Source organism: Zosterops lateralis, assembly GCF_965231275.1.
Source record: "Zosterops lateralis genome assembly, chromosome: 4".
NCBI classification, from domain to species: Eukaryota; Metazoa; Chordata; class Aves; order Passeriformes; family Zosteropidae; genus Zosterops; species Zosterops lateralis.
In genome coordinates, this window is record NC_139765.1 from 65580730 (window position 1) to 65608396 (window position 27667).

Consider the following 27667-nt stretch of genomic DNA (forward strand, 5'->3'; position numbering starts at 1 on the left):
TAAAAAAGAAGAAAAAAAAAGAACAGAATACTTTTAGAAGCTGGGTTCATGTCTTCCCTTTAGTGAAACACTTCAGGTTACAGCTGCCTCACTGCAAACTAAAAGATTCAAGTATCTTTTTAGAAAAGACAACTCTTATTTTCAGTCAATATTTCTCATAAGATGTCTCTGATTTCTCTCTAAAAATTTTCAAGAAATTGTAAGAACTGGCCCATTGGATCTGTATTTCAGAGAACACTGATTCTTTGGCAGCAGAATCATGGCAAAATGTGGCTGTCACGGGAAGGTAAGAGGAGATGAGGTGGCAAGTAGAAGAGTCTCAGTGAGTTGGTTGTGTAATGATGGAATTCACTTGGAGCAGTTGTCAACCTGTGGATTTCATTGACACCTCCTCTCTGGCAAGAGAAGCCTGGTCTTTTTATTGGGGATGGGTAAAAAAGCTCACAGAAACTACACAACTCTGAAGAGACTGAGGCCAGACTTCTAAGGTTGGTGATGACTCTCTCAAACCAGTGGTGGAGAAGTGTGTGTGACATGTCTCTCTGCCACACCTGTGTGTTTCATCAAGCTCCATCCAGCAGTCCCAAAATTTCAGGTTACACACTGAGTGAGTGCATCTGTTCCAGCAAAGCTGTGTGTTTTTTTAGAAGCAATGAACTCACAGGGAGAAGGATGCAAAAAGTAATAGAGGAAAAATGTAATGCTGGGGGGCAAATGTCAACATTGCCAGAACGATTCATCCCACCCCCTGCCTGCCCCTAAGCAGCCCATGGTGCAATAACCTGCCTTCAAGGACCCCATACAGCCCACACACTACTACAAACTGATTGCCTCTGACTTGGGCCAGAAGATTTAAACTGCCCTCAAACTGGATTTTGAGCCTGGATAACGAGTTGTGTGAGTTGGATGTAACTGAAGGGGGGAGGACAGTGCTCGTAACCTTGACCGCCCCTTGCTGCTGTAGGAAGAGTTCAGGGCCAGGGCTGGGCCTTGGGGACAGCAGACTCACCTTCTGTTAGGCACTTAAGTTTCCCAAGGTAATGTTTTAGAAAGCCTGTCCCCCTGATAAAATTGTTCTTTTAACTCCCTTTCTGTATACTTATTATTTTTAAATGGGGAACTACTTCTTTTTCTGAACACCCAGACAGGGCAATTTATTTTCCCAGGTTTCTGGGTGAGGGCCTGAGATGATGGCACATAAGAATTTCAGCAAGAATCTCTAGAAATCAAACCCAGGCACACTCTATAGTGAGATTGCTCCTGGAAAAAATATCACAATTTTGTAGCCAGTTAAATGGCATAGGAGACATAAAGCACCCTAGAACTCAAGATTTTTTTTGTGGTTACAAAATGTGCATATTCCCTATTGATGTACCATGTGTAGCAGGGATTGTATAACCCTGGCTCAAACGTGGCAGGAGGTGGTGCAGGGGAGAAGATGCACAGGCATCATGTAACCACACAGCATGGTCTGGGACCATGCCCACACCAGTGAGTGAAATTGGGATTGTCACCTCTGAAAACAGTTACTTCAGACATGGCCGAACATCAAATGTAGAGATCACTCAGGTCAGGGGTCTAGGACATGCTAGAGGAAAAACAGATGGTTTAAATGGTCTGAGAGGTAATAGAACAAAACTAACCCATTGGTGTAAATATGGGTTTGAAACTAGCCAGATGAGCTGGGAATTACTGAGTGTGCTGTGGGGGGAGAGAAGGGAAGGAGGAATGGTAATTAAAGACTTGCCCTGTTAGGAGAATAGTTTGCCTCTGAGAGGTAACAGACCAGGTTCTGCAGCTGCAGTTTTGCCCAAATGTTGGCCAATCTGATATTTTGTCTGTTCTGAACCTGGAGGTGTCCTTGCTCCCTATACTGAATGGGGCTGAAGGGAGAAATTGTGGGCTGCAGGAAGTGGAGAACAACATCTCACCAAGCCTCATTTTTTTTTGTTATTTCTTACTGCTGCTGCAAAAGATGCATTAATTTCTTGAGAGAATTCTCAAATACTGGGTGAATATTGCCCAAAACAGAGACTTCATATTATTTCATCAGTAGCTTCTCTATCAGCTTGACAATGAGAGCAATTAGAGAATTGTCCATTTCCATGCTAATGCCTTTAATCACTAAATGGGGAATATATTTGCGAATTAAATCCCCTGACAAAAGAAGGTAAAAAGAATTACAGTACCATTACATAATGGGACTTTCTAACATGTACTTGTACTCTCCCCACTTAGAGCAACTGATTTTGTTTTGCAGTGAATTTATGGGTGTGCAAAGATTTTTCTTTTTTTTCAGCTATATTAAAGGGAGAAGGAAAGAATGTTAACAGGGAGAACATGTTCATAAGTTTTTACTACTGTCTCCTAGTGGAGGTGCTTAGGGAATTACATCATGGTGAGTCGTTCCAGCAAGAGCGTAGACGTGTCTTTCAGGTTGTTTTTTCAGCAATTACCAGCGGTTACCAGTAGGTAATAAATATTTCTGTAGTGACTTATTGCTGGGCTTCTTAGCAGTGCTGATAAACGTCACTTGCTCAGCTCTTGCCACAAACCAGTTGCATCAAAAACCCAAAAGCTCAGCTTTCAGAGTGAAGACGTATATAAAGCACGTTAGTGTGTTTTAGGGTTCATGCATCTTATCCTCCCGCTCCTCCTCCATCAGTAGCCCCTGTTAAACATATTTCTTTTCTGTGAAAGTGGCTGAAATCCAGACTAATAGGATAGGTCCATTCTGCATAGAGGAGCAGAGCCTTTTCTCTCATTCCAACTTACACATACCACTCTCTACCTCCACCACAAATTTGCATAAATAATTCTGCAGACAGAATGGTTCAGACCACCCTGCAGCCTTGCCTCTGTAATTTTTTTTCTAATACGACTTCTGAACTGGACAAGCAGTGGGAGTTGGTATTCTTTTGGGGTGATCTTGGGTAACTTGCTTTATTTTATTACTCCTTAGTCTCACTCTCTGTCAAAAGGCAATGATACTGTCCTCCAGGAAGGTGGTTGGAGATTTATAGATGGCAAATTCAGGACAAGAAGTAGTTTTTATAATTACATTACAAGGTGGGACTTCCAAAAGCTTAGTTAAATGTCACAAGATGCATACTTCAGTAGGGCTTTACAAATTTTTTCAACAGTAATTTACTTTCTGTAATTCTTACAATACAGAAATCTACAAGGGGAGGGAGAAATTAATGGCCAGTTTCTAACTATTTTAAATTAACATAGCTCTGCTCACTAAGAATTGGGATTTTCTCAGTTTTACTTCATATAGGAATTCTCTGTCTCTTTGAAAATCCACTACTTTGATGTTATCAGGGGAAAATTCTTTTGGTCCTTTAAGTAATAATACTGGTGTTTCTGTAAATAAAATCATAGTTTATAATTCTTCCTTAATTCTACTTAAAAACTTTGCATATGTGAAGCTACTAAAGTTTATGAAACAAGAAACTTTGATTAAGACACTTGGGCCTATTTACATGTAACTGTTATAAAAAGAAACAAATCTTGAGGTCTTTTTGCACAGGAAATTTCAAGTGGAAGCGGAAGCTGTTTCTCATTGTTTGAATTCTCATTCTACAATAATTTCACATTTCGGGCTGGCATGTTACATGTGTCATTTAATTTATGTCGTGGAACCCTACAAGGCAAATGCAACCTATTTAGTAAGTCCAGATTTTGCTATGACCACAACTTGAAAGCACAGGAAGTTCAGTTTCTTTAACATAACATTTGCCTCTCTCTCTTCATTCATAATTTAGTGGTGTGTTACTGCCTGGGTTCCCATAGAGGTTTCTCATTTTGACCCTTTCTACTTGCAGTTTCTACCAAATTATTTTCTGTTTTTCCACTGACCAACTCTCCTTCCACATCCCCCACTCCGCCCTCACATTTTGACTTTTCGCTGGTTGGGGGTAGTGAAGAAAATAAATCCTTTCCTGTTGAGAGTTGCCAGATCCTATTTTGGAACCAAAATGAAAAACTTGAGGTTTGGAATTTACTCCAAACTCAGCTCAGGCTCCAAGAGGAATTGGTGGTTTGACTGAATGGGCTCAGATTCATCTCATCTCTGCTCAGATCTCATCACAGCCTTTTCCTTATTTTTCTAACTGAGTATCTCTGGACTATGCTCATTTTTAAGATCTCTTACATTGCTATTATTATGTGATATCATTCAGGTTTTAAATGCAAGTTCCAATTCTTACTCATTTATTCACTTCCACTTCTCTCTGTCCTTATGTCTCAGGCATAATTTTGTCTCTGTTTTATTCTCCCATTTTTCCTTGTTCCTACTCAAGCTTTAAGTCTTCAATTTCTTGCTCACTGATATCTTTCTCTCTCTTCCTCTTTCTTCTGAATATTTTTTCCACACAGAATTTTCTCTTGAATCTAGAGCTGAAACTTCTACTTTTGGAGCTAAAAGAGCCTCAAGTGATCAGCCATAACATTTGACTACTCTACAGCTATAACTTTCCATATGTAGTTTTATACAAGCTGTTTTAAAGTCTTCAGAATTAAGACACAGGACAAAAAATATCCCTGATGGATCACTACCATTGAGAAAAACCACTGAAGAATATGCCAAAACAGATGAAAATCTTGAAGTTCTGTTTTTAGTCATAATGAAAATGACAGTTATGAAAATTATTTTTAAAGCTTAATGTAAGCTTGATAAAAACTCACGTGCCAAAATGGCTGATTCACTCAAAAATTAAATTATTGTATCTTTCAGCGAGTTTTTCTTTTCATCTCTGCGGCTTTTTCACACGGGTTCTACTTTAAGCCTTCATGGTACTTCATGCCAGTATTAATTTGCCTAAATTAAAATTTTTAGTTTCAGAATAGCATGTATCTTTTCCACACAAATAGAGTTGTCATAACTGCATTTATTTACTTACATTTGCCTTTACCACCTTGCTCACGCTTGCTGCTTTTTCTTACACCTTTCTTAATTTAGGTGACATCTTCGTTGCAGGGGAAGATGAGACATTCCAAGCTCAAGAACATCAGAGACTTGAAAACCTCCTAAGCTCCTCTCTCTTCTTTCCTGAAAGTTTGTTCTATTCCATCTCCTTTTTCAATTGCTTCTAAGCAAGATTTAAAGATCTTCACACTTTTACTGAGTGGCATAAGAGCCCCTTGGGGCAATACATGTGTAGCCAAGAGGGACATACCCCATTTTCATTACTTCACACTTCTAAACACTGAATTTAGTCACACAGTGTAAATAAATGCCCAGTCATTGCAGTTACATCCCTTTGTAAAACCAAAATGGATTACTCATCCTCCTCAGCCCTTTCTCTCCTATTACCCCAGCAAAGCAGTACATCCATGAAAAACAAGACTCAGCAGACATATTTAGCCATGCTTCTTTCTTTTAAAGCTCTTTACAGAAAAGAGATTTAGTTTTCAAATAAATCAAATATGATTTTCCAGGGGATGTGCTAATCTTATCTTTCATTGAAATACTTCTAATACTTTCATATATTAGACTTTGATTCCACAGAAATAAGAAAATAAAGGGGAGAAAACAGAGAGCTAATTATATCTCATTTCATTCAAATACAGTTTGTATTGAAAACTAGATTTATTTCAAGGTTATCTGGCAAATCTAAGCAAGATGTCCAATTTTCCTCCACAGAGGGAAGAAAAGGGATGGGCTATAAAGTGTTGATCCTCACACATTCAGAATACCTATTTTATAAGGAATTAATAATCCTCTGAGAAGCTTAGTGCTTTCTTCTGCTATAGAAGAAAATTATTTTTACATGAGAAAGACTCAGAAGTCAATATATTCCTTGTTCCTTCTTCAGTGTTCCTACCCTACCTGTTGAGAGCACTGAATTCATGTTGTTTCATGGTCTCTAAATATATTATAGGCAAAATGCATCCTGAAAATTTAGCTGTAATTATCCATCTCTGGACTATGTAGACATCAGCTCCAGGTAGGTTGCTTTCCCGTTTTGGGCTATTAATGCACCTGTCTTCTCCTCTTGCAAACAGAATGTGAAGATACACAGCAGCTGCCACCACCTCAATGGCTGTTCCACTATCAACACAGCCAAGGATCTATTTTATATTTTAATGGAGCCAAAAACTTCAAAGAGATCAGAGCAAAAATTGTATTCACTCATCTTAGAGTGCCCTGTGCTCTCTTTCCTTCTTCCTGCTCCCTCAGAAGCTCTCATGCACATATTAGTTTAGTGTCCAAACAAATTGGAACCTCCTGCTTCAGCTAGTGTCTTGGCAGATTTCACTCTTCCTGGAGCTCAAGCAGGATTTTTTGGCTTTGTCTGTAAAAGAATGGCATCCAGACAAACTTCACCTCCCAAACCAGTTTTTTAAAACATATTTTCAAAAGCAAAGGCAGCATTTAGGAAACTGTGACTAGGCATAAATGCATAGTGCAAAGGCATGCACATTTCTCTAGTGGGATTGATTTAAGGCTTAATGTACTCAGAGGAAAGATCCCCACAGACATCAAGGGGTTTGTATCAGATCTATTATTGGAATTCCTTTCAGAATGCAGACTCAGGAACATGGAGGTAATTCTGAAATAATGCCATGATTCTTACCATAAATCCATACAGCTTGTATTTGCTTGGAAAAAAAAAAAAAAAAAAAAAAAAAAAAAAAAAAAAAAAAAAAGGAATAAAAAGAAAAAGAGAAAAAATGAAAACCAAAAAAGAATAATTATAATTTCAGGATGGTTTATTTTGAAGTTGGATGAAGGCCAATAGCTACAAAATGAAAGACAGACAAATGTGCTATGCTGAGGATTGGAGTAGCTCTGATCAGTAATCCAGATATCTCCTATGATTGCTTAAGATCAAATCTTGATAAAAACAAGGTTGCTTCTGCTCAGCTCTGATGTGGTTTCAGATGAAAGTTAAAGAACTCAGCACATTTTTTATTTTATTTAAGGAGAAAGAAAAAAAAAATAAAAAAGAGAAATAAAAACCAGGTAAACTGATTCTCCATAGGATAAATCAGGACAAAATCATTTTTTCCTGAAAAAACTAGAATTTAGTTTCCAAAGCTGTAGTTTAATCTAGTTCTCTTTTTCACCATGGCTGTATTATGTTCACCCACCAAGATGTAACATTACTGGCACTAAACAGTGTTGTTTATAAACCCTGTGGGACATGCAAGGTATAAATGTCAGTCAGTCATATAAAACCTTTTGTGACAGCCATACTCTGCTTAACCAGACTTCCTAGAGTGGCCTAACAGCTGACTGAGGTGCAAATGTGTGCATGGAGCTTAGCCTTACTGATTAAATTGTTCGACAGTGGTGAAAGACAAGTGTGATCAAATGAGGCTCTCTCCTATCCCAGTGATTTAACCCTTTTAATTCTTGCCTCTGAGCTGTGGTTGTCTTTAATATTCTTCTTTATGTGGTTGCTGGCAGCTGATGCTCTTCCATTTTTGTTGCTATTGCTGCTGCTATTGTTATTATTATTAATTATTATTATTATTATTGCTATAGAACTTACTGGCACTTTGTAGACAACACACTTATAAATGTTTCTAATACTGTTATATGAAAATCAGAACAAGTACTAAATACTCAAGGATGTTTTGAAACTGAGGGTTGATTCAGTCTTCCACATTGTGAGTTCCAGCTGATATTTAGGGCATGTTTATTTTGCAATCAGAATAGATATAGCTTTAATTTGGCTGTATCCTATACTGACAGATGTTAGAGAGCAGTGAATAGATATTAGTGCTGTTGAGACTTCAGTGGGCACCATCCTGGTGACAACAGTTTGGGACAGTTCCTCCCAGAACCCCAGGCTTTCTGACCATGGAAGCACATTCAACTCATGTGATATGGTCATAAGAACAGATTGGATTTATTTTACTGGTAAGGCTGGGACAATCAAATGCAAGAATACTCCCCAAAGAATGAATTAGTACCCAGTCCAGACACAATTCAGTTATCTCAGAAGTTTGGTTGTTCCTCACAGAATGCCCCTTGAGCCACCTATGAAAGCCAGCCCTTCTCCCAGTATTGTTTGCTATTTTCTTGAACTGCTTACATTGCTATCTGCTATGTCAAGCAATTTCTCATGTCACTGAGGATTTGCTTTGCTTTGTTCTGCTAACATCATTTCAGGCCAGGGTCAGCTCCACAGCCCATCCAGTTCCCTGTAGCTTTAACAATAACCACTGATAACAGAGAGCACTCTGGACTTCCGTGCCAGCATTATACATCCATCAGGGTACACATGGCAACCCAGTCACTTCCATTAGCTGATAAAATGAGTATAAATAAAACAATCCATAATAATTAATGGATCTGCTGTTTTCACATTGACAATTAATTCAATGTCACACAAGGATGGATAAACAAGTGAGAGAATTTCAGCTTGTAGTAAAGTCATTCCAAATCTGCCTTGGAACTATGGCCAGTTCCCCAACTAATGTCTGTATCTGGTAACACTATTCTTCCATTGAACAGAATTTTGGTCCAAAATTCCCAAAATCTCTCCTTCATGAAACCACAGGGGTGAGAGACTACCTCCCTCCACGCAAGCATATTCTAAGTACTTCAGGTGAAAAAGATCCTTTCATCTCACCCACAAGACTCTTCTAGTGAGAGAGATATTCCCTGCTGTTCCTTTTATCTTTAACTCTCTTCTAATGCACTTCCAATTGTACTTTCCTGTATTTCAGCAAACAAGAATTCTTTCCCTCTTGTGTTTATGTATTTACGCTGTATGTGTATGGATTTAATTTCTAAAGTGAGCCAACAAAAGCACAACACTCCTTAATCAACATCTGGCCTCATATATTTTTCCTTCACATCTGTGAAGTCCTTTCCAATTTGTCTACATCCTTTTGAATGGTCCCTGTGCTGTAGTGTGATCACTTGTATTCAAGGAGACACAATGGGATGTTCCCAGACAGACCAATATCACATCCACCTAAGCCATCATGCTGTGCTATGAATTCCTATCTGATTCAAACACCTTTGAAATGTACTATTTCATTATTCCTTTTTTACAAGTGATGGAGGTGTCTGATTAATTTTCCCTTAGTGCATTAGAACTCATGTCTAATTGAATTTTATTTTATAATTTCCTGATAGATATTTTAATTTCTCAAAATATTTTCTTTCTATTTCTCAAATTTTTTACTGCTTTTTTCTTTTAATTATTCCACTGTAGCATACAATAATAAGTGTAATATTGTCACTGGCTGTTTTTCAGAAAATTAATGAAGGTTTGAAAAAAACCTAACAGAAATTATAAAATAAAATTTAGAAATGCATGCAAGACAATTCTGCTAACTGTATTCCCTAAAATAGAACACCATTTTATAGTTTAGTAAATCCTCCATTCTTATAGAGAAACAAGTATTTCTCCTGTTTTAACTGTTGGTAATTATCCATTTCTTTATGTAAATTTCTCTCTAGCAGGAAATTAGGGCAGTGGTGTACAGTACCTCCAATGGTCAATATTGTTAATATTGAATTCACAGGAGCAGAATAACAGCAGCATCTAAGACCAAAAATCAACACCCTAAATGTTATCTCTGACATAGAATCATAGAATGGTTTGGGATGGAAAGGGACTTAAAGATCATCTAGTTCCCTCAGCCTGTTTTCATACTGAAGGTCTCTTGTAGTCTGATCATCTACATTACTTCCTCTGGACTTATTCCATGTCCTGCTTTTTTATTTAAAACAAAACAAAAGAAAACAAACAAACCCAAACCAAAGCAAAGCTGAAAAACAACAACAATCAGGCCAGGGTTGTTGGCCAACCAACCAACCAAACACAACAAAAACCCCAACCCCCAACAAAATTAAAACAAATTATCAAATAAATTTGAAAACCCAAAATGGTAGCATGAAAACAGCAGTGTAGATCTTTCATAAAGACAAAGTGTTGTAGGGTAACATCATCTGAGGTCCCAGCTGATGTTTGGTTATTTTGCCATTAGGAGTGTTGCACCATAAAGAGCTGAGTGACTAACAGATGGAACTGTGAAGCTGGTAATACCCCCAACATGCTATGTGGAGTTTCCTTACTATTTGAAACTATATACTTACTATATTTTCCCATATAAAAGTTTTTTTTTTGTGGTTTCATATTCTCAGAACTCCTGCATATTTGCAGTGGGAGAAGAACACCTGTAAGAGGTTAAATTATTAAATTCCTAAATGTTGGTGTTGTAGGTGGGGGACCAAGCCACCACTTATATTTATTTTAGAGGGAGTCCCCTAGACATGTTATTGAACCCAGTCCTGGTTACTACCACTAACACCTGGCAGGAGGGCTGCATGTGCAACAAAAGTAAATTACAAAATTCCAGCACTTTTATTTCTTCATTCTTAAGTGTATAAATGGACACTTCCAACTCCTGCTGAAATTGGTAGAAGTTGTGCCTATAACCTGTAACACAATTTGGTGTTCTAACTAGAAACCTTCTGAAAACATTTCTTTAGGAAAGGCTAAATTGCTAACAAAACTGAATTTGCCAGGATAGAGCCAATGTCAAAATGTCTTTTATGAAGGCTCAAGCAACTTTCCTGCTTGACAGCAGTGAAAGTGCTATGTTAAAGGCTATTCCATTTTCCTCTTTGAAGCACGTAAGGATTTATATATATACATTTATATGTGTATATGTGTGTGTATATATGTATATATATTCATATACAGTATATAGACACAGCACAGGCTTGGGGGGTTTTCCTTTTATTGCCTCCTTTCTTTTTCAAGTATCACTGTAGTAAAATACTCAGTAGCTTTAATGTTATAGAGTCTGCAAATCTATGCTTTTCTGGAGACATTCAGAATCTGGGATCCTGTCTCAGTAGACAGGACCTGGAAAAATTTGTACCCATGCTTGAACTCAAAGCTCCTGTCTCAGTAAGCTGAAGACAGTTGCCTGATGCATTTTCTTTTGGAAAATGAAGATCCAAATATTTACAAACTTACTAATTAAGATATTTTGGAATGACATCAAGATACAGTAAGAGACAGATTGGTTTAATTCCAGTCTTAAGAAATAGTTTTACCTGTGAAATTTATATAAATCTACAACAATCTGAAACTAGTTGTCCATAGCAAATGCCAAATGACAATTCAGAAAAAAGACTTGATGAACCCCTAATTGAATCAACACATACAGAAAGCTAGTATAGAAACTACTCATTGTTCCAAAATCTACTGGTTTCATTAGTGGTTTACCTCATCTGCTTTCTACTTATTGCTAAAGATCACAATTAGAAACATATTTGCTTATTTTGCTACTGCTTTTATCCCTGTTCATATTATGAAACTGAGTCAAGAGTGCTTTATTTTTTCAGGGAACTTTCTTTCAGTCCACATGGTGTGAATTATTAACAAGCTTTACTTATTTTTACTACAAACTCATAACTGTACAAACTTGGGTCCAATTTACCACAAACATCATTAAAAGAGTCACATACAAGCCCTGTTTATAAGTGGATTTTCAGAGTAATTTCTAATGTCTTACAGGTATATTTGTCTGAAGGATGGTACAAAATGGATCTAAAGAGACAAATATTTAAAACTGCAGGCTAATTGTATGTGGAGGAGTTTACTCTATAGCAATAGAGTGAAGAGCATCTGGATCCAGACTTTCATGGTTGTTTTGATTCCAGTTATTGATTGAAGCTTCTTTCTGTTCCCTATTCATGTAAATTACAGTGCAATGGGTCAAAATAACAAGGCACACTTTGGAGTTGTGCTAATACATCTGCAAATTTAAACAGAAACAGATGGGAAGATAATTTTGAAGCTTACTAACCATTCAGGTACAAGGTATCCCACCACCGTCAGTCTTTGCAAATAGCACTTATATGCCCTTTATACACTCACAAGTTATAGGAGCTGTGTCCATGTCTTACCATGTTTCTTGTTGGAAATCCCTTTTATGCCATGTAATTGAAAATAATGAGGCTAAATGAAATACAGTAGCCTTAAGGGTGAGGAGAGTTAGGAACTCCTGGGGTTTGTGAGTTGCCCAATGCAGAGCAAACGGCTGAATTAATGTTTCAGAAATTACAACACATCAAAGAGCTTTTAAAACAAAATCGTATCTGTGCATTGCAAGTGCAAATAATTTTTCAAATGTTTAGGTTATGATCTCCATTTCTGTAGAGGTTTCTAAGTGTTTAGCTTTGGAAAATATCAATACATCTCATCAAAACATCTTTAGGCCTGTATGTAGTATATTATAAAACAACATGGCCATGTGCACCTAAATTAATTCAGGAATTTATTCTTGTGTGTGGTTTGAATAATAAAAAATTTAGTTTTATCAGGTAGAGGTTTCAATAAAACCTGAAATATCATGATTGTTATGAACCTTCACAAATTGCTTACTATTATTACTTCCTGAATTGTGGAATTTCAAATATCTTTGTAAGGTTAACATCAAATAGATGCAAGCAAACATATAGAAAAATAGCTCTTGTAAGAAACAGGAGCACTTTTATTGTCAGAATAAGCAATTCTTATTTGCTAATAATTCTTCTCTTAATCCTTGAGGAACAGTTTTTAGAAACTTTTTCAGAAAAAAGATAAATGGTGATAGAATACTGTTTTGGTTTTTTTTAAACTAGTTTTAAATAACTTATTTAACAACAGAAAATGCCAAAAATTGGATTTTTTTTTTTTTTTAAATAAATAAAACCCGTCTTATTGTTTCATGGAAAAAAAATCTATTTGCTACAAAATGTCATTCATGGAAAATCATGAAGGATTCTACTGCCTTGAGTAGGTCTGTACTATGTAACCATGTTCATGCAAACATGTGCAGAATTTACAACCAAGAGAGAGAAATAGACTCTTCAAGGGCCTGAATCCTTTCACTGGAGAATAAAAATGCAATGTAACTTACTCAAATTTCCTCTTCAAAGAGCCATTTCTGTCTATTGATAAAGGAGTCATTGAGACTTAATAAATGATAATTAAAAATTGCAGTTAAGAATCTCACCGTAAATATCTTCAGTGAATGAAACTCCCAATATGAATAGACACATAAGGAAAGCACTCAGTTTCCTACAATTTAAAAACAAAAAGAAAATTTGAAATATTAATTTGTCTTTATTAGAATGTTCTTTTTGTGACATTATCATAAAAATGATTAAAGGGTAGAGAATATTTATATGCTATATTAATTTTTATACTTTTAGTGGTGGATTTATGTTATCTCAATAATATAATTTTTTAAAAAAACCTGATAGTCCATTATACTAGAGGTAAGGTTTTCAAATACATAATTTAATCTCATGTATTATTTGTAAAAATAGCTTTGAACATACAAGTTTATTTTTAAATGTTTATTTAAAAGACTTTCAGTATTTTTTCCTAATTCTCCAATAAAAAAAATCCGATTTTCCTGGTGATGAGCAGTTGAATATCCTAGTATTAACTTGGTCATGGTTAAAATTGCACCTTCTGAAAAACTGAAATAATATGATTATAGTAGTGCAGATCAGCCTAGTGTATTATGGTTTGTATTGACTTTATAAATTTGCCATTGTAAATGCTTTAACTACAGAATTCATATGCCAGAAAAACCCCCCGAAATTCCTGTCTTCAATGTTAAGGGCTGCTGTGTCACACCTTTACTAGAAATGACATTATGGCAACTGACTTAAAAATTTTATAGACTTCTAGTCTATAAAGCAATGACTCAGAAAGAGGAGAATTAACACAGAGATTAACAGATTTTAAAATTTTATTTTTAGAAAGCTTTCTAATTTTTTTTTTTACAAGGAACTTAGGAAATCTTTTTTTTTTCTCTTCAAAAAGGGGAATCTGAAGTGACATCTGTGTGAAACACTTGCAATAGCAGCAAATACTGCATTAAATCAGGAAAGTAAGTGAACATAAGGAGCAGTGTGTCTACTGAACATCCCTGACTGCCAATTTTGCTGTTCAGCAGCTGGTCGAGGCTTCTCTAGAATGATACAGAAATGGCTGGTGTATAAAACACAGACAAACCTCCTGAGGATATTTTAGCTGGCATAGGAAGATGATCATGGCTTACAAAAAGGGGTTTCACAGGGGATAAAAAAAAAATCTATTGAAGATTTCATTAAAATGCTACACTCCAAATGCTGAACTGGGGAAAAAAAAAATCATTCAAGACCATCCCCACTCCAGTCACCCCTTGGTGTTGTAGCTGGTCCCTGTGACCAGGTGCTCTTTCTGGGGACAGATCACAGATCATCCTTCAGCCATATTCTGGACTCTATTTAAACAATTGCATATTATCGTGTAATTTTTTTTAAGCCAGTGACAATCATTCAGATTCTGCCTACTTCAAAGAAAAAAATCCCTATAAAATTATTCCTTGTGCATTCTCATTCTGTATAGATTCCTCTCCTGAGATTTGTAAGCACCCAAAATATTGCTTGTCAGTAGTGTTGGATCATGGCAAGTAAAATATATTCCAAGAATCACATGAATATAAATGGTATGAGAGTGTGATTTAGAATTCATACTTGAAATCTTTCCAAGTGCTGCAATTCCTTTGGGTACATTTATGCAACACCTAAGAAGAGTTTCAGTCTAAGCTGTGTATGGTCTTTGTTCTTTACAGGTATGATTTGATACCAGAAACTCTACTAAAATCAAAGAAACAGAAAATAAAAAATAAATTTAGAGAAACATAAGAAAAGGGACAAATAAATAACTCTATGAGCAGATAAATTAAAAGCAGAATGAAAATGTGATTAAAGACATCACTGCAAAGTGTTGAGACAATTTACTTGGTTGCAATTTCTGTCCATTTATTGAAAAAAATTATTACACTGTAGCAGTCAGATTAAACTCTATTTACTTTAATTGGAAATATATGGATTACAATCTCAAAGTCCAATTGAGCGCAAATTTCTGGATTCTATAGAGTCTGGGGAAAAGACCATGCATTAATGGAATTCTTAGATCAAACCACATTTTTAACAACAAAATATGAGCTTCACATGAACATTTTTTTCCCTAGCAAGACAATGGACTTCTTGGCAAGAAAAAGATGATGAAATGAAATGAGAAATCCAAGACTGAAAACATGCAAAGTGTTTTGAAACAATTTAGGAATACAAATTTGCCAGTTATTCAGGAACATATTTTTGTCATTGAAATCTTGGAGCTAGAATTGGAGATCTAAATTAATTTCTATGTCTTTCATAGAGCAGCTAGTGAGAAACATTTTTGATTAACACTTAACAACTAAATGACTTGATTGTCACACTACTACTCTAATGTCCAACAAGGACTTCAGTTTTTAAAAGTCTGCGTCTCATTGACCTATAGATTTTAGAAATTTCACACTGGAATTCCATTGATAAAGTAATATATGGTCTGGAGAAAGTGAAGAAAGTTTCTTTTGCTTTCTATGCGAGAAGAGCCCAATACCTAAAATACTAATTTTGTCCTTCTCCTTAAAAGAAAGTGAGGAGTTCATAAAAAGCAAACTTCTCCAGTTACAATCCATCCCTCTGTTTCCTCCTATATCAGCAGTTTCTGTGGCAGTGAAGTCTAGAAAATAGAACTCAATTACAGAGTTGTAAATAAAGCTGGAAAGGCAACATTCTTCTTGACAGGATATGTGATCAGAGCTAACATACAATTTACACCATCAGTGTAGAAATTTCCTCTGACCAAACAATGGATTTTCTGTTTTCAAAGCAGAAGAAACCTCTGCATGACTATCAAATGGCCCACTGTTGTGTTGTGTTCCCAACTTCCCCCCAAACCCCCAGTGCAGTTGGTCTGACGCTACAGATGCTCCATCCCCCTGTCCATCAAGTTAACCCTGCCCATTCTTCCAGATTCCTCTGTGTCAATCCCCCAGTTGACCTACCCCCCTGCCTGCAAGTCAAGGCTTTTCCCCTCCCTTTGTTCCAGAGAATTCTCTGTTCCTCGGTACCCAGTTAAGTCGGTACCTCAACTTTGTACCCTCCCCTTTGTACCTTAACTTTTTACCCTCCCCTTTGTATCTCCCTATTGGCAGTGACCCTTTGTACCACTCCTTGTGTTCCCCACCCACTGTGTTACCATTGGTTGCTGTATTGTACCACCCCTTCTTCCACTCCCTGTTTATAAACCGACGTGCCTGTGTGCCCAGTGCTCTCTCTCCCTGGCTCCTTGAAGGGTATAAACCTCGTGTTGGAACCTCATATTGAGCTGCTCTCTCTACTCCTTTGCCTGGATCCTTGTCGTTGCCTCCTCTGTCTGTCTTGGGGTTGCACACCCCAGAGGTTGTGCAGCAGACAGCGTTTGTGTCCCTGCAATTCCCCACACTCGTGATAGCGCTCCCACCCCACAGCCAGCCAGAGCTCTAAAAGCCTGAAAGGGAGTGTACGACAGCCCACCATTTAGATTTCCTCTTTCTTTTGGAACAGCAAACAGGAATGGTCCCTCAGGATGACTTTTAGGTGTGCTGGAACCTCACTTCAAAACCTCAGAACCTCACTTCAGAACTTCACAGTCCATGAGGAGAAGCAGGAACATTGAGGAAATTATTCATCTCAAGATACCCAACAATAAATTATGTGATCTGCACTATAAATGAATTTTTTTGACATTTAAGGTTGGACAAGACCATATAGCCAGTGGCTAATGTAATCATAATAAAATTCTAGGATGTTGTCACCAATTTTCTGATACAAAAGACTATTGCTGTCAAGAAATAGTGTAAACTGAGTGACTCAGTTCCTTGGCCCATGAGCTGATTTGTTTGTCAGCTACTTTGGACCCTATTTTAAGCAAGCATTCATATGTATAATTGGACCACATGCAAACAAGCCAGAGAACTCATTCTTCAATCAGGGTAATTATGACACTTTGGAAGAACAGAATATTTTTTCTAATTAAATGAGTTTAATTTTCATTACATCTCAATTTAATTTCTATTATTTTCTAACTAGAATATAAAGCACATCTAATTCTTCAGCTAAGTGTTAATGTGGATAAAATAGCTTTAAAACATAGGAACATTTGATTCAAAGCTCAGTAAGGAGAGAAGACAACTTTCCATAAAACTACACAGATCTTTAATCAGATCAATACAATTACTGCATGAGAGGAACACATTTCATGAAGGACATGAGAAGTAGGATGGAAACATCACTCCATCCTTTGCTCCCTTGGAGAAAGAAAACATGGGTGATAGAATAGGCCTCGATTTTCATTGTTACCCCATGTTCATAGGTTTGAATTGGGTTTGTCACTTTTTTGTGTCTCTAAGCATTTTAGAAATCCAGCAAACTTATTTCATGCCCTTCCCTAAATCCAGTTCAGGACTTCACAATAAATGTTATTATTACTACAAAATTATCTTAATTATTTTTGGCATATACACCCTCAAAAAAAAAAAAAAAAAAGGCAAATGTCCTGGAACCTTTATTAATTCCCATTTGAATAAAACACTGAAAGGCATAAGTAATATAATCCAAATCTTTGGGTAATCCCAGAGTACGTATACTTGGACTTTGAGTAGTTATTGCAACACGTGAAATATTCCAGCTTTTCTTGGAGTCTTCTTGAAACTGGGTCTGTCCTTGAGGTGTCAGATTAACACTCCACTGAGAAGACAAATTGTTCATGGGCATACTGGACATATGAGAGCCATTAGACAGTGTGATCTACATTCTTGAAAAATGAAAAGTTCTAGGCAACATTACATTTGATAAATGCAAGATGTTTATTATTACTGCACTAGCAATAAATGTTTAGAAACTGGAGAGGGTTCACAATGATTCTGACTAGGAACATATGAGTATGGAGCCATTGAATTCTGGCATGAAATAAAAGGTCTGGAAGCTATTATGCATTTAGCCCTCTATGAGTATTTAATTATATCAATAGGAGAACACAATTTCTGTTGCGTGCTTTGTGATGAATGTCTTCATTTATTCGTGTTACAATGAATGATAGATGAGTTCAAGCCAGATGTGGGAACTCATTTGCAATTTGCTTAAACTATTTTAGTGAAATTTCTTCTGAAGTTCACAGGACACCTCAACTGAATGTCATGGGAATTAATCTAGTGTATAAAATTTGATTTCTTCTCGAGAAGTGAGTTTGCATTTTCAGGGTTTTATGCAGATAAGTGGTAATAAACATCAAATGTAGTGTGGTTAACTGCTTTTAAGACAGTAATACAGTCTTTAATGAGAAAAATGGATTTCAGCTTCAGAGTGTCTCATCCAACCTGTCATATGAAAGAAAGTAGCTGTTAAGCAGTTTAGTAGTACTCAGGTTAGCTCAGTGGATGATTCTGCCAAAATAACTTATTCTACGTAGGGGAAAAAATCGTTGATCACAAATGAAATACCTCCAAGGGTCTTATCATTTAAAGGTTTTTGAAAAGCATAACGACACAGAAATTACCAGTCTATTTCTTGAATTTCAGTCCAATAGGTTTTTTAGCAGCTTATATTTCCAATGATAAAGTGAAAACACGCTTCACGTTGTTGGTGTGAAGGCATGTACACTACACTAGAAAGCAAAAACATGACTAAGGAATGTATGGTTAAGAAGCTATAAAACATAAGGGATGAATTGAGTCATTCAGACCTGCTGATAGTTTGGCTTTTTTAAAAAATCTATTGATAAATTCATTAAAGTTTAACCTGGTTTTATATTTAACTTGTCTTTACACAGCAGTTATGTCCACCCATTCATTGTTATTGTCTTAGACTTATATTGTTTATCCATCCTTTCACTTGATCACTCTTTCACTGTTGCTTCTGTTTGTAAAAGCAATCACAAGAGAAAAGTTAACTCATTAATCCAGCATACTTACCTAGTGTATACGTTTGCCATTTCAAATTCTACTACTCTCAGTAGACAGAAAGGTAAACAGGTATTATTGCACCGGAGAGCAGAAATTTTCTTATGATTTGCTGTTATCAAACCTTTGATATTCAAGTGCATCCAACCAAAGGAAAGAAAAAGTAGCACTAAAATGAAAATTTTAACCCTTTTTACTATTTATTCATGGGGTTTTTACATCTTAAATCTTTGTTGTATTCTATCTACCACCTATCCTAACCTGAAAACCAAGAAATTTGAAAAGATTTTCAGAGAGCTGCAATTTGAACAGAGCACACAATTTAACTATCTATTGAATTAAAATTAACATTCTCAAATGACCACTACACTTGGTACTTTCCCACTTCAGTGACCCAGTTTAGAGAAGTGGATCCAGTTTCAGCACCCAGACTACATCAGTGTTTCAAAGACTAATTCCAAGTACGTAAGTTAGGAACATGTATCTCTCCAGTTATTACATATACAGGTAGGATACTCAGATACTCATTGTTCATAAAACCTGATGATAAAAATTGCAATATGCTTCTGATTGTCACTTCTGCACTTGCTTTTTTCCCCCCTACCATCTCTATCTTTCTATGCAGTCTCTCATTTAATTCTGCCTTATTCAGAAATCATGATGTCTTTAAGCAACACATGAATCTGATAGAATGAACTTGTGATAAAATGCATCGCACTGTTTCCTCAAAGGCAAATAAGATTAAGTTATGAGCAGGTTGACTCTAGGAGAATCTTTCAAAATATCTTGCCTTTTAATGAATGATTACTGTTTAGCATCAGAGATTATGGTGGGGAGTTGTTGGGTTGACTCTGTGTGTGTGTGTTCCTCATGATGGTGATCCTTTAACCCAAAAGATGTGAATTATTGTCTGTCCTAATATTTCTTTCCATTAATTTTGCCAGTTTGCTATTTGGAATATATTTCCTGCTGCATAAGTCTGTGTCTTGTGTTCAGTTCCTGGCCATGAATTTCAGGGCAACATTTTCATGGAATCATAGAATGCTTTGGGTTGGAAGGGAACCTAAAGGTCCTCTGATTCCAACCTTCCTGCCAGGGCCAAGGACACCTCCCACTAGACCAGGTTGCTCAAATCCCATTCAACCTGGCCTTGAACACTTTCAAGGACAGGACATCCACAGCTTCTTTAGGCAGCTGTTCCAGTGTTCCACCACCCTCACAGAGAAAAATTTATGTCTAATATCCAATCTAAACATACTCTCTTTCAGTTTAAAGGCGTTACCCCTAGTTCTATGAATACACAACACCCCAGCCATGTGCAAGTGGCTTCTAAAGGTCATTGTAATTAATTTGGGCTCCAGAGTTGTCCCTCAGGTACCATGAGATAGAATATGGGACATATCCATGCAACACAGGCCTCTGTAATTCCTAGAAATGAAAGAAAATGTTATTTACTATGTAATATAATGAAAATTAGACTCATTGCTGGAAACAATGCAGGACACATTTAGTTTCCATAACAAAATCATTGCTCAGCTGGGAAAAGATATATTGCTAATTAGTGGTCTTTTTAGCAGAATTTCCTACCAAGTAATTTGACTTGTCTTTCTATATCTACAGTGCTAAAAACTATTTTTGCAAAAATTGTTATTCATTATCTCAGTACTTTTAATTTTTCTTCAGTTTTTCTTCTTTTTTTTCTTTCACCCTCCTTAGCCTCATCCTAGCTAAACTCTTTATACCTATTTATTCTGAAAATACCTCCAAGACACTGATTTGTCTGATAATAAAGCCTCCTAGTGAGATGTATATTTGTTTTGGGAAGATTTTATTATGCAATTAGACTTCTTCCGGGTCTAAAAATTCAGTGTTTCACGGTACAAATGGGGGATATTTCCTCAGGTAAGTGAATATCGATAACCTTTTCTCTCACCAACAATGTTATCTATTTTACTTGCTGATGGATTGCACCCCTCCATATTATCTTCACCCATCCATTTTCAGCTGTCAATAACTGTCACACTAGGCTGTCTTTTTGGCTGCAGGTGACAATAAAAAAAAATTTTGTGATCTAACTGGAGAAGAAAACAGAAGTACAAGACCAGAATATAAACCAAACCAAAACAAAATAAAAAGAGTCTAAAGTACGTGCTTATTTAGCCGGTTATACCTTGAAAGCATCCATGCTTCCAAGGCATCCATGTGCCTTGTTTTTATTATAATCAGTCAGTATGAAACAAGATTTTTATTGTTTCTTTCCCTCCCTGTACCACAGCTATTTATCCCAGAGATGGAATGTTATTGTGTATGAATTCCATTACATTCTACATTTGTTAGCAGATATTTTAGCTGAAGTCTACTATGTAATTGACACTGTTCTGTATGGTCTGAATGACAATGAGATACGAAGAATTCCTTTTGTTTTAATTTCTAGTGGGTTGGGGCGATATGATGTATTGCAAAACTTCATTGCACTTGATCTCAGTACAAATGAACAAGAAAGTCTCTTAGCAGAATCATCTTTCAACACTAAGAATGATTTTTTTTTTGAGCGATATCAGCTGCCATTTCACTCTAACATAATCAAGTGGTGGTTTTCTCTTCATCTCTTCATTGTTAAGACAGAAATATTAAGCTTTCTTTGTTGTATCATACTCCAAGTAGAGTTAAACACTGAAAAGCCTTTTTTTTTTTTTTTTTCATTCTGGCATAAAAAAGGAGAGATAATATCAGAGAAAATCCGCCAAAAAAAAGTATATTTTTCAGCTCTGTTTAACATGGTGTTTTTTTCTTTTCTTTAACTCTCTTATGTTCCAGACATGAAAAAAAGTACTGCTAAATAGGTGATGAAATTATTAAAGTATTGTTCCTGTTTCTCTTGGACTCTTTGCAGTTTTAAATACACAATTCCCTGCCATAATTCTTTATCTAAGCTTTTCCTGAACAATGCTAGATGGCAAGTGGCAAGCCATCACTCAAGGCTAAAATGATTTAGCAAAAAATCTTTTAACCATAAAGGCAAGCTTTCCAGACAACCTCTTCTCAAGAAACTTTGAACAGCTTTAATTGTAAAGCTATACTGCTGGAAACAGACTTGGTTTACAGAAATGAAATCACAGGTTTAACACACTTTTGTTTAAACATTTCTCCATTACATCAGTCTTAAGATATTTTATATCTATTGGTTTATGAAGGTAAAGAGAATTTCAAAGGGAAAAATTGTAGGGAGTGACATCAGTTAGAATGGACCTCATTCAGAATAATGCAAAGAATAGGTCTGTTAGAAACCTATTTCCAAAGAGACCCATCTTGGCTTCTAAAACAAAATAAAAAGAGCTGTACTTTCCACTGGTTTGTGACAAAGATATTCGCAAATTACATATGATGGAGAAGAGACCACAGGACTTAGAATTTCTCCTTACCCTCTCACAGTGCAGTTTGTATTTAGTCTCCCATGCTGACATCCAGTAATGACTAAATAATGATGAGGATTCACATGCAGGCAGACCGAGGCTTTTTGTTGGTTAGATGGTTCTGAAGGAATTGAATTAAATAATAGCAAGCACATGGCAACAGAGATTATATGGAACAATGCAAAAACAAAAAGAGAACAGGATTCTTGATGTTGCTTTGGTGTAAAGCATTCTTGATGTCTGCTTTTCTGTAACTCCAGTACAGTGATGTTCATTTAGCTGGACATGGTAGAGCGAGTTTTAATTCAATGAAAATCTAAAGCCTGCAGAGATCACAGCTGGAACCTATTCTTAATTACACTTCTACAAAAGATTGTGATTTCTTCATATCAGCACTTACCAACCTTTTTCACTTTATAGTCCCATTTTCTGCTCACATTTGTATTGTAAATATATGCTTATTTTCCTTTCTTGAATCCCTGAGGTGCGCATTCCCCAAAAGACCAAGAATAAAAAGCTCAGATCAACTGAGCTTTACCATAGTTAATGTCAGAAAAAGCTTTCCTGGTGGAAGAAGAAAACAGTGTAGAATGAAAAGAAAATTTGTGCATCAATGCAAATGTAAATATTTCTGCATTATTGTCTATTTGGAAGGGAAAACACAAGAGTTTATGAATATGATTTATGGATGAATAATTGAAACAAGGACAGAAGATGATCTCATTCAGTATCAAAAATTTGGCAACAGACTTTGGCTTGTGGTACTTCATTCTCCTATCTATGTGTTATATTTTCAGACAAGCATTCTCTTACTTCCTCCCATGTTGCTTCTTATGTTACTTATAAAGATAGACAAGGCTATGTAATCTTTTCCTTTTCAAATTCTCTCTTAAAACTCTGACTTCCATGCTAATTAGAACATGTCATTCTTGAACTTTCATTGTGTCTTCAGTTTTTTTGTTTTGGCCTATCCATTCTTTGTATCTATATGGCTGTCTTTGATCTGTGTGTTTTTAAAGCATCTAGGGCACTGACATCCCATCTCTGTTACATTTGGTGTGATAGCAGAAGGAAGGTAAAAATGGAAACTGCATAAACAAAATCGATAAATGTATTTAAAAGATTTTGCTCAGTTTAGGCAGGAAGAAAATTGCAGTTTGATAATTGTTGCTGTTACATACTGCTTTTCTATTCTCTGACACTGTGCTGCAGTCTGGGTACACAGACGAATGCATTATTTGGTCAGCAAAATAGGAGTGAAAAATTTGATCAACCAAACAGGAATAAGAATTTCAGTACAATTTTAAAGTCTACACTGCTAAAAATAAAGATCTCTTATACTCTGTTCCTATACTCAGTTCTTCAGCTCCGTAAGGATTTGTCAAAGCACCAAAGTATGGAAATTTTGAATTAAGGGTTGTGAGCTTCAAAATCAACATGCAATTAGCAACAAATGTTCAGAGAGAGTTTTTTCCTCACTTCATCCCAGCATTATCTGCTGAAGTAATGCTATCCTGTCTGCACAAGCTTAAGAGTTTGTGTGTAAATGATACACACAAACAAACAACGAGCCCTAACCTACATGACTTTCACACCTACCGAAGCAAATTCTGTATTTCTATTCAAAGATTGTACCAAGCCTTCTGCAAAATCAGGTCCATCTTTTCACTGGCAAATATTTCTCCATCAGAAATGCAACACAAGTAATTTATATCACTGAATCAAGAATGATAAACATTGATGCTAACCCAATAAATACTGCATTACTTTCTTAAGGTTGACTGATAGTGTATTATTAACAGCTTTATTACCAGGGCAAAGTTCCACGGGCAACAGCAGTGAACTGTCAAAGATTCTCATAAAGAAATAACAATAAGCTTACATTTATAAAGCAGTTTTCATCCCAAAGGAGGCAAGAGTACTTTCCAAAGTTGATACAAAAGAAACATAACAACATCTGTTACTGACTAGAAAAACTGATGCTGAGAGAAGGATAAAGAACATTGTAAGGATGTGAAACGTGCTCCAGAGCCTTTACTGGCTGCAAATGAATTGGAAGTAATTTTTTATAATAAAGAAAAGTTTAAGAAAACTGTCCAGTGGTGAAACAAACCATGATAGCCTTTGTTGGGTATTAATCCAAAAGAGTAACACCTCATAATCACACCATTTGCCTAAATTCCAAAGGTTTTTTTAAAACAGAATTCTCAGAAGACCAAATCAATGTATTGCAAAGACCCTACGAAGTAAGAATGCTGCAGTCACAGATAAAGGAACACTCAGGGAAAGCTCAAACCACTTGAGGTCTAGAAAAAAAAGGGAGAATATGTGGCTATATGTTCAGAAGGCCATGGGTACATGGCTGCATCTGTACAAGGGTACACAAACATTTCTCTACTATGCAGATACACAATCAGTTCACCTGTAGGCAAATGCAAGGTATGGCCTGAAAGCAATGAAAGTAACTAAGAGGAAGGAATTCTTGTTGGAGATTTCTAGGCTAGAGCATGTAACCATAGGGGTGAATATTTCAGTGAATATTTCAATTTATTATAAAAACTAATTTTTTATTTATTTTTTTTTTTTTTTTGTAACAGTGGTGAATACCACTCTCTACCCTGTAAAGGTTATGGATAGGCTTTGTTGGGAAAATGCACATCACAGCCTTGACTACAGAAAAGGAGAGTCTCCTGTGTAGTTCTGGAGAGGTGGCAAGAAGTCTCCTGGAAGGTGTTGATCTGTAGCAGCAGCTACAGATTTCTAAATGTATCCTAAATGTATATGGGGTCACAAACGTCTATAGGCTTAAGCATGCACACAGTACACACTCACCCACATACACAGGCATTTAAAATTCTCTGTATACATTTAGCACCACTTTTCATGCTGCTTTTCATCCACAGATTTTGGAGCATTTTGCAGACATTAGGTAATAATCTCACAACCCAGGGCAGGTAAGGAATATTCCTGAGCAGAGTATTTATCTACTGACCTACTGGGAATTTGGTGTTTCTGACAAAATTCCATCAACCTCCAGCAGGCAGGTGAAAGCACAGAAGGAGAAACATGGAAACCAACCCCCTGCTTCATGCCTTCTTGTTGAAGTAGGATCACACCAACTGAGGTCACAAGTGGAAAATGCATTTGAATGCCAAGCACATAAAGGTCCCACAAAGGCAAACATCATAATTAACAGTGGATGGGAAAGCCAGCATGAGGCACAGGGGCCAGTTTGATCTTCAGAGTTTTCATTCAAGAGTGTGACACTGAGATTACACAATGTCATGCAGGTAATGCAAATGTTAACATATCACCCATCTTGAAATTTCTTAAACTCCTGCTTTTACAGCTTAACATCAGACATGGTTTTGATACTTGTAATGTTTTTCTTTGTTAGATTCCCTAATGAATATAACAGTCTTTAGCAGGAAATCTGGACCGACCATTTGAGGCCTGTTTTCTTTATATCTTGTGGCTCAGAGGTTTGCTTTTGGACACCTAATAAATCATTCACTGACATCTCAGAATCTGACAATTCCTCCGCCTTATAAACTAACTGCTAAATCAAGGGGAAAAAAAAAAAAAAAAAAAAAAAAAAAAAAAAAAAAAAAGAAGACACTATTTCAATTTTTTTGACCTAAAATACCAGCTTGGTGGATTTAGAGCCCTTTTTCATCAGATGTTCTTCAATCTTAGATTCAAATTTTACCATTACTTGTACTACAAGTGGCATTACAAATAAAAATTCCAGAATTTTCTTTCTGTGTGTCATGGGGTTGTCACAGATTTCAGCCTATGCCCCCCTACAAGTCAGAGAATTGTAGACAGATATTTGGACTGGGGGGAAAATTCTAATCCTTGTCACATCTTGTTATAACTAATTAGTGAAAGCATGCCATGCTTTCATTTAGTTGGATGGCAAGACAAAGAGAGTTGCAGATCATGGCCAAACACAAACTCTATTCCCTATGGATGACACGGGGCAGCATTAGACCTGATGTGTTAAATTCCTTGAAGACATCTGACACCTGAAGCTATGATGTTCTTTCAGCTTGTGTGAGTAAGCAAAGTGGAGGATCTAGACCAAAGCTTGTTAATAATATTTATTTATTTCGTGGCTGTGTAAATATGTCATGATCTCACTGAAGACAATGCAATTATTCTCTCTATTGATGTAATGAAAGCAGAGTGTGACCCAAAAAAGCATACACGTGTCTTAAAAAGCTTTGGAAATTCAAGTCATAAATAAGTTACAGCAAACCAAATTGTCATTCCCTTCCCCAGTAAAATATTCATGTTTGGCTTTCATGGAATTCCTCCCAGACTAAGGTAAGAGAGGCTGTTCAGCTGATTTTCCTCTCAATAATACATTCTGAGGGCCTCACACTCTCAGTCCTCAAGGGAAAAGAGTTGCTTACATGGTGTATTTACTTAAATCAGGATTGTCCTCTGAAAGATTGGTGAATATAAAAAGCACATTGAATTTCCTTTTAATATTCCTTGGTTTCATCTGATAACATTGAAGACAATACTGAAGACCGAACAATTTTCTTTAAAACTAACATTAAATTGAATAAATTTATATATATATATATATATATAGTATATGCATTAATGAAGATGCACAATAAAAATCAACAGAGGAAATAGATTTTTTTTTCAGAAGGAAAGTGCTTGTGTGTTTGTGTGTATGGAGACTTCATGTCTTTCTAAGAATGTTGAGTTTAAACATTATTTTTTTATTATTTTTAACTTATTCTTTTAAATTTTATATTTAGCTGGCATTTCTTTCTTACCACAATAAACAAACCCAAAAACTACTTTATACTTTTTAACCAACAGAATTTTATGGACAATTCCGTCCCACTGAGATGTTGCTGTTTGGCTGGACTCTGTGAAGAGCAGGCATTGAGGGACTGTGCAGATCCATGAAACAGGGAATTTACTGGAATTCCCTCTGATAAAATCAGCACACAGGGGTGCCTATGGCAGTGATCTGTCATTACCAATCAATCACACAAAAGCATCGCATCCCAAGGAACAGACATCTATCCTGTGATCAAAGGGACATGAAGATTTAGAAACAAATGGAAGGAAAGAAGTGTAACAGAGGTAGAATTTACCACCATTAATGACATAAACATCACCTGATTGCCATTGCTTTCATTAAATGAAGTTTCAATAGACTCCAAAAGAGAGGGTGAGGATGGAGGACACAGGGTTATGTGGTGTCAGAGAGTCTGGATAAAGCTACAAGAGCTTTATGGATAAAGCTATAAAAGAGCTACAACGCAGGAACTATTAGGTACCACATGTTAACTGAGGCTAGTAGACGTGATTGGTCTAGTTTTGTTCCTATTTCTACAATGTCTGGAATTTCATTTCTTGAGGAATGTAAAGGGTGACTTAAGAAAACTAAATTGTATGTAAGTGAAAACTCACCTGCAGAGAACATTGCCAGG